This window comes from Macrobrachium nipponense, chromosome 2 (genome assembly GCF_015104395.2).
Source record: "Macrobrachium nipponense isolate FS-2020 chromosome 2, ASM1510439v2, whole genome shotgun sequence".
NCBI classification, from domain to species: domain Eukaryota; kingdom Metazoa; phylum Arthropoda; class Malacostraca; order Decapoda; family Palaemonidae; genus Macrobrachium; species Macrobrachium nipponense.
Genome location: NC_087201.1, coordinates 83,844,941 through 83,854,256, shown reverse-complemented (window position 1 = coordinate 83,854,256; position 9,316 = coordinate 83,844,941). Strand labels below are relative to the sequence as shown.

The 9,316-nt window shown below is 40.6% G+C and overlaps 1 protein-coding gene across 1 annotated transcript in view; it reads right to left on the bottom strand.

The window, feature by feature from the left end:
• Window positions 1–9,316, bottom strand: part of LOC135221241 (uridine-cytidine kinase-like 1) — a 235,076-nt gene that overhangs the window by 205,634 nt on the left and 20,126 nt on the right. The window lies entirely within an intron of this gene.

Genomic DNA, 9,316 nt, shown 5'->3' with positions numbered 1-9,316 from the left:
AGCTCTTCTCAATCAATAAGCCTCCAGCCAGACTGCCTGCGCAAGCACACTTCAATGATAATTTGTGGAGGCAGCTATTTTTTTGGTTCAGTTCACTTCCCTTCCCGGGACAGATAGAGTATGTACCAGTTAGGAGTAGAGTGTTTGGCTATATTGAATTTAAAAGTATTTACGCCATAATTAGTGATGAATCGGATTTACTGGCTTCTTTTTATTAATTGATATGGATGTAAGAATAATATAATGTACATATTTATAATTTTGCAATTTTTCCTGAGGAAAAATTATTGTGCATAGTGGATGCTGAACATGGAAGAATCATTCTTGAATATCTTGTAGATTTCATTGGAATCTATATGAATGAGACTACTTGGTCAAGTAAAATCCAAAGACTATTTTAAAAGATTAAACCTATGTATGTCTATTCATGGTTATAAACCGTATATGCAAGTCAGTTTTTAAAGCGAGAATAAATATTCATTATGGCAAAGTAATGTGCAATAAGAATAAGCCTACAGTATTGTCTTTTCACAATTGTGCATCATATGTGTAATTCATTTAAAAATTAAAACAAATAAATTCTGCTTTCGGATGAAAACAATAAAACAATATTAGTCTATTTATGTTTATTCATTGCTCACTTCCCATTTAAGCTAGTTTCGAAGTGAAATTAGACTAACCAACAGACAAATGAAACAGGAACAGTAATAAACTATGGAAGTTCATGCATTGTACCACATCATAAGAAGTCATTCTTCAAATTCAAACAAACTAGTATTAAACATTTTAACCCTTTAACGCCGATTGGACGTATTTAAACGTCAATATAAATTGTCTGTTGGGTGCCGATCGGACGTATGGTACGTCGATATAAAAAAGTTTTTTTTTAAATTCGCGGAAAAATAGTTATAGGCCTACGAGGCAAAAACTTTTGAATCACGCGCCTTGGGGGATGCTGGGAGCTCACGGATCAAGGCGTTCTTTTGTTTACAATCGTTACCCAGCCGTGCAAGTGCGAATTTCTTTCTTCTCACACTAAAAAACATCAGCTACTCATCTCAGAAATTATTCCGTCACTTTGACATAATTTTTGCACCATTTTATGTTAGCCGTTACTTGGAGTTTTATATATGAAAATGTGCACAATTTCATGTAGAATACAATTAAAAACAACTCATGGTTGTAGCTTTAATCAGTTTTGAAATATTTTCATATATATAACGATAAGTGCCAAAATTTCAACCTTCGGTCAACTTTGACTCTACCGAAATGGTAGAAAACGCAATTGTAAGCTAAAAATCTTATATTCTAGTAATATTCAATCATTAAACTTCATTTTGCAACAAATTGGAAGTCTCTTGCACAATATTTCGATTTATGGTGAATTTATGAAAAAAGCTTTTTTCTTATGTCTGCGCGGTAACTCTTCCGAAAAAATCATAAATTTTTTTGTGCGATTGTCGTAATGTTTGCACCATTTTAAAATAGCCGTTACATAAAGTTTTATATATGGAAATGTGCACAATTTTATGTAGAATACAACTAAAAACAACCCATGGTTGTAGCTTTTATTAGTTTTGAAATATTTTCATATAAATAATGATGTGCCAAAATATCAACCTTCGGTCAACTTTGACTTGACCGAAATGGTAAAGAAACGCAATTGTAAGCTAAAACTCTTACATTCTAGTAATATTCAATCATTTACCTTTATTTTGCAATGAATTGGGAGTCTCTAGCACAATATTTCGATTTATGGTGAATTTATGAAAAAAAAAAATTTTCATACAATCAACTTACCTGTCAGATATATACATAGCTAAGACTCTGTCGTCCCCGACAGAAATTCAAATTTCGCGGCACACGCTGCAGGTAGGTCAGGTGATCTACCGTCCTGCCCTGGGTGGCAGGATTAGGAACCATTCCCGTTTTCTATTCATATTTTTTCTGTCGCTTGGAATGTAAACAACGTTTGCAGTTCCTCCTGACTTGATTTTTGGATTTCATCGCCATCGATCTTCTGGGCTATCTTTTGCAGGGAAGTACTGGATCTTTGGTTCGGCATACGCATATTAATTTGTTTTAATAACTTTGGCTTCGAAAATTTCGAAGAATTGTTTACGTGTAACTACCGAACTTTTAGGTAGACACTCACATAGTTTGCAAGAAGGAAAATTTTAATATTTATTCATTAATAACGTGTAGTAAAATGTTAGAATTGATTGAGCTAAACTTCCTTCTTGAGGAAGTAAGGAATAGAATAGTTACGCTTCCTTAGAAGTTTTTATAGCTCTCGTACTAACGAGCAGTTAGAGCATTAACATTACTAGTGGTGTTGTATCCTCATCTCCTTCTTACTTCACAGAATCTTCAAATTCATAATGTAATTTGAAGACAAAGGAATGTAGCTCAAAATACGAGCTATTGAAAGGTAAGAAGTGATTTTAGTGTTAGTGCAGTGGAGGGTGCGTTCTGATCGGCTCTGTTTCCCTCCCAGGCCTAGACCTCTTCCAAGCTCACATACCCAGAGGAGAAGGAAAGTCGAAAGCCTCACGGAGGTTATGGAGAATCCCCACCGATCAGGCGTCCCCTCGGCAGGATCTGTAGAACGTCCCAGACTGCCAAGTTCGCCATTGGAAAGGCGTCCTAATTAGTAGAGGGTGCGTCCGATCGGCTCTGTCTCGCTCTCAGGCCTAGACCTCTTCCAAACTCACAAGCCCAGAGGAGAAGGAAAGTCGAAAGCCTTACGGAGGTTATGGAGAATCCCCACCGATCGGGCGTTCCCTCGGCAGGATCTGTAAAACGTCCCAGACTGCCAGGGATAGCCATTGGAAAGGCATCCTTTAAAAAGTGCGTCTCTTCTTCCGTTTCATCTTACATCCGAAAAGACGAAGAATGTACATGTTTGGAGTTCGGACGATCTGGCTCGTTCTCTGAAAACTAAGAGAACTCCGACTCACTGAGCGAGAGGCTGAGAGCCAGCCAGCAAGCTAGCGAACGTTCCAACAACCAGCAGCGAGCCGCATTCCAACAGACTAGCGCGAGCCGCATTCCAACAGACTAGCGCGAGCCTCGTTCATACAGATAAACGCGAGCCGCGTTCCAGAACTTTTTTCTTGGCGCAAGGCGCCTTCAAAGAGAAAACAGACGGCTAGACTGAGGAGCCTTATAGTAGAGTGGCAATCAGAAGGATGCTTCCATTGAACGTTTACTGGCAAGAGGCTCGTATAACAAGACTAGAGGCGCTCGGATCTATCAGGGCGCACGGGACCTTCCACGCAAGCAGAACGTTCCAGGAGCGAGTCTCCTTTCTAGCGTGCGGAACATTCCAGGCGCGCGGAACTATCCAGACGCCAGGCGTCAGAAGATTCCAAAATCTTCATTTGAGAGAGAGGTCAGTCGCGAGACTCCTCTTTGAGTTTTTTAACTTGAGCAACTTTCCCCTGGCAAATGTGCAAGATGTCGCACAGGCGGCCGTTGCTTTTGTCAGAAGGATTCTGATACTAAGAGAAGCCCCTTTTCATTATTCAGAAGACTCCTGTGTTAGGCAGTTCCTCTCAATGCGGACTCTCTCCTTCATCCATGCTCTTCCCTCGTTTTGAGGAGGCAAGAGCTTTGGGTGTTTTTCTTAATAAGAATCTCATCGACGTTTGGGTATGATGGTGGATAGGAAATATCTACTTCCTTCCGTAAACCCTAGTGATGAACAGGAATTCTGTCTCTTCCCCGCGATTTATGAGGAAAATCAACGAAGTTTATTTAAAAAGAGTTCCTGGATTAACTTCCTTCCTTAAGAATATATATACTCTTTCTACGTTTCTATTAACGAAAAGAACGAAGATAGTAGAAGGTAGTAGAGTTTTCTGCTGTAAGAGAATACGATACGGTCAAATCATAAACACATACCGTAGTTACTTCTTTTCTGTGCAACTCAATTACCCAGTATCCTTCTACGACTTTTCCTAGGAAGGACTACGCTTAAAGGGATTGTTAAGACAACACCTACTTAGCTTCTAGATTTATCGAAGTCTTGTTTCCCTTAAATATGCTTTAATAAGAACTTCCTGAAGTTCGATAAAAATTCCTTTATTAAATAGAGTAGCTGGCAACTCTGGAAGAGTAAGGCCAGACGGCTAACGGGGACTGCTTTCACTGAGAGCCTGAGACCAACGCAGTACGCCAATTACTGTCAGTACCATGTAGGTGTCAGTCATGAGTGGTCGTGTGTATCTCTCTCTCCTGCGGGATGGAATAACTATCCGTATCTCTCCCCTACAATCGCGGTCTTAACCTCGGATTGAGGGGATAGTTGAGTTAACATAAATAAAATATTGTATGCCTTTTGCTAAGAAGCTTTCAATAAGAGAGATAGTACAATCTTTCAATGCTGTTTACCGTAGGTAACATTATTAAAGGATTCTATCGCAGCAGAACATTATATTATATAATGCTCTCAGGCTTACGAAAGCATAGCTTATTAGAGTACCTGCTCAGAAGAAGATGGATGAGTGGGATGGGAAACATTCTCTTTGGGGCAGAACTTGTTTCCCTGAATGGACTATACTACGTATATAAAGCTTTTTCCTACTAAGAACGGAATTAACATGTGAAAGGATGTCGGGTACCATAAAGGCACAGGTGTTCTGGCACATAACATAAAAAGAATTAGAAGGAAGCGCCAGCCTAGCGCAATGCGCCAGAAGTGCCAACCTGGCGCAATGCTCCAGAAGCGCCAGCCTGCGCAAATTTGCGCCAGAAGCGCCAGCCTGGCGCAGTACGTGGGGGGGGGGGGGGGGGGGGGGGGGGGGGGGGGGGGGGGGGGGGGAGCCAAGAGCACCATCCAAGATTTTCTCATTTTAGCGAGTTATTAACCTAAGAGTCCAGTAGCCTCTCGGACACCAGGCTCGGTAACGGCAAGATTCGTTCCTGATTTCGTTACCCATTTAATCACTTAGGCCAATTCCACGACTCTCTCATATCGCAAAGAGCATCGAGAATCTCTTTTTTTCGCTCCTATTTCGCGTTAACAAAGAGATCCTTCTCGATCGACGATAATAACTGTTAACATGTTTAACATTTATTGGAAAGAGTTGTGAGAACCTGCGGAAAGTCTTCTTCATAGATCTCTCAGTAAGGTAGAAGACGAACAGGCTTCCTATAGACTGCTTCTTTTCCTCCGACCAAGAGAGGTAGCAATATACGCCATCTTTATTTTTTTTAGAAAGGGGAATAAACTTAAGTCTTTTTTTCCCCTAAATATAAATTATTTGCAGAATTTAAGATAAAGGGCGTCAAAGAAAGAGGAGATAATATTTTATGCCTCATTTTGGCCTTAGAGAGGTTGGATTCACAGAGGTCACGTTCTTCTCACAGCATGTTTGGAAGTCTTTTCCAAGACAGTCTGAATATTCTATCAGCATCTATTATAATGGACCTTAACAACCTCTCCACTCTGAGTCTGTCTGCGTGCAGACTGACCAGAAGTGGACATGAATGAGAGGATTTTTCAAGGTAAATGACAATAGTCATGGACAAGATATAGAATTGCTGCAGATTGTGCTAGAGGGAATGAGGAAACTGTCCTCTTCCGATACCTCTGTGAACCACATAGCGGTTTTTTCTTCCCTTTCAGAGGGAAGAATCACCTTTGTATATATCTGTTATCAAAGAACCCAGTAAAAGGCTATACTCTGTCTCTATAAAGGGATTGGAGATAGCAGAGGATTAAGATCTTCGGGATCTTATACGATACCTCAATATGACAAGAGTAGGATATCATGTACTTCTAATGGGATCTTTTTTGTGGCCACAGATTCTATGTTCCGACAAGATGGAACTGCTCCTCATCAAACTTCTTTGAGAAATTTTTATGAGGGAATTCTTTGTTTTCTCTTGGTCCCAAACGATCAAGAAGACAAGTGAATTTTTTGAGCATTGGAATCTCGCATCAGATTCTATGGAGATTAGGCAATGGGTTTCTTGCCAGCATAGTATGTCTGCAAAGAACTAAAACCCCCTATTCCTGATTCAATGTTTTCAGATAGAGGTTTCGTTGTCCAGGCAGGGTACTTACGTTTTCATCTACAGTAGAATGGTTAAAACGTTTGCCTACAGAGTCTTTGGAATGCGATGACGGCTCACGAAATGCTTCCCAGAAGGTGTTCAGAGGGATACTATAAGGAGCTTAGAAATCAGGAGTACTCCCAATTTCAGCTCGGAGTCTCCTTCGACTTCCAAGTTTCTTCCCTTCCTTCGGACAAGGATAGGGAAGATTCTGCAATGAGAAGCCCCTTCAACAGGTAAGAAGAGATCTCGTGAGCAAGGGAAGTACTCAAGAAGGATCCTCCTCGGAGGAAGACTTATCTCTCATACTGTTAGATATCCTATCGTATACTGGATGTAGCTGACTACAATCACCTCCCCTTGCCAAAAAGGCCAAAGCTCTAAGTGGAAGAATTTCTTCCACCCTTCTCCAGTCTTGTGATTTACTATTGTGGATGTTCAGGACTTTCGGACAATGTAGCGCCAACCAGGAGCCTTATGCTAAACAGGCGTAAAAAACGCCAGAGGCAGACAGCCCCAAGAACACTGTCATTGTCTGATGAGGAGAAAAGACTGGGCCTACAACCTGACACAGATGCGCTAGATGCGAACATATAGGACAGATGAGAGTGTCCGATGTGGACATTGCCAGACATCCTCGAGACTCTACCAAGCTCGAAGCTCCGGCAAGTGGGGAGGAGCCAAACCCACAGGCAGCGAAGGCGCCAGGCAGGAGCGAGGCGCCAGGCAGGAGCGAGGCGCCAGGCAGCGCGAGGTACCAGCCGAAGCCGAACCGAATGGGGCGGAAAGCTCCAGGCAGGCGCGAGGTGCCAGGCAGGCAACCCAAAGCGCCAACGTGGCGCCCGCGAGCAGCCAGCCAGGCGCAAGCTAGGCTCTAGGCGCGAATCTCCAGCTAAGGCGCGAGGCGTCAACCAGATGCGAGGCGCCAGTTCAAGCTGAAAAGGTACCAGACAAGCGCTAGGCGCCAACCAAGAGCGAAGCACCAGCCAGGCGCGAGGTTCCTGCCAGGCTTCAGGCTTCAGTCGGGAGAGATCCATTTCAAGAAAGCCCTGGTCTTCTTTGAAACATGGAGATCTCCTAAGCACTTCATAAGTGACTTGATTCCTTCAAACAGCTGAGAATTAAAAGTGCAGGAAGTGCGCGCTTTTGCAAATTCTTGTTCTTTACATAACAATATGTCATATAAGACATATTAGCTGTGTTGTATGGTATAGGCAACTTTGTGTTGACTTCTCATTACACAAAGGATGTCAAGTTAACCTACGAGAGATCCTTCTCTTTTGGTTTACACGTTTCTGCGGATACGTTACTGGGATAAGGAGCCGACACTGATCCTTAACTTTGAGTCAAAGTTTTTAACTTCGTGAAATTATTGGGGTTTTTGAAAGGAGTGTGGGGATAACTTTTCAATTTGAGCGCGAATCCCTCGTGTTAGGATCAGGTGATCGGGATCAGTGTTGCGCTCCTTCATAAGGTGTATTGTCATAGAAGTGGTCCAGTACCCATTGACAAAGTCCTTTCAGGCTCTGCCGAGTACGCGGTTCATACCCCATCGGCAGACCCACAAGAACTCTTAGCCATAGATCACATATCTCGCTAAAGTCTTGAGGTGATGCAGACTACCGGGCAACAGCCACGAAGTCTACCACCTATCAGATAGGAACCAAGGTTATTTATACCTACAACATATGTTGTTTACCTGTCTATTCCATGTTAGCTGTCTCTTACCCTCCACCAAAGGGTGTCAATCAGCTATGTATATATCTGACAGGTAAGTTGATTGTATGAAAATGATATTGTTATAATACAATAAAGTTTCATACATACTTACCTGGCAGATATATACGATTAATGGCCCACCCAGCCTCCCCGCAGGAGACAGGTGGAAGAGAAAAAATATGAATAGAAAACGGGAATGGTTCCTAATCCTGCCACCCAGGGCAGGACAGTAGATCACCTGACCTACCTGCAGCGTGTGCCGCGAAATTTGAATTTCTGTCGGGGACGACGGAGTCTTAGCTATGTATATATCTGCCAGGTAAGTATGTATGAAACTTTATTGTATTATAACAATATCATTTTCCTTATGTCCGCGCAGTAACTCTTCCGAAAAAAAGTCAGAAATTTTTTCGTCCGATTGTCGTAATGTTTGCACCATTTTAAATTAGCTGTTACATAAAGTTTTATATATGAAAATGTGCGCAATTTCATGTAAAATACATCTAAAAACAACCCATGGTTGTACTCTATCAGTTTTGAAATATTTTCATATAATAACAATAGGTGCAGAAATTTCAACCTTTGGTCAACTTTGACTCGACCGAAATGGTCAAAAAACGCAATTGTAAACTAAAACTATTACATTCTAGCAATATTCAATCATTTACCTTTATTTTGCAGCAAATTGGAAGTCTCTAACACAATATTTCGATTTATAGTGAATTTATGAAATAAACTTTTTCCTTACGTCCGCGCGGTAACTCTTCCGAAAAAATCATAAATTTTTTCGCCCGATTGTCGTAATGCATGGACCATTTTAAATTAGCTGTTACATAAAGTTTTATATATGAAAATGTGCGCAATTTCATGTAGAATACATCTAAAAACAACCCATGGTTGTAGCTTTTATCAGTTTTGAAATATTTTCATATAGATAATGATAAATAGAAAAAATTCGTCCTTTGGTCAACTTTAACTTGACCGAAATGGTCGAAAACTGCAATTGTAAGCTACAAAACTTACAGTCTAGAAAAACTGCAATTGTAAGCTACAAAACTTACAGTCTAGTAATATTCAATCAATTACCTTCATTTTGCAGCAAACGGGAAGTCTCTAGCACAATATTTTGATTTATGGTGAATTTTTGAAAACAGCTTTTTATTACGTCTGTGCATTACGAATTCATGCATCATTTTGTGATAATATTTTCTCTGTGTTGCCTTGATCGTTTTACAATGTTTTATATACCAAAATGATCGCAGTTTTGTGTACAATACAACGAAAAAAAATTAACTCTTTAGCTTTAACCGTTTTGCTCACAGCACTATTTGTATACAATTATATATGAAAATGTTTTTTTGCACTGTCTTATATCCCAATATTTATATATGATAATGATATTTTGTTTCATTTCTGATGGTTACATACTAAACTTCAGGCAATGACAAAAAAAGGAGCCAAAAATGAACTCTTAATCTTGATAACTAAGCGTGCTGTGATTTTTTTAAAAAAAAAAAAAAATTTTCCACTTCGG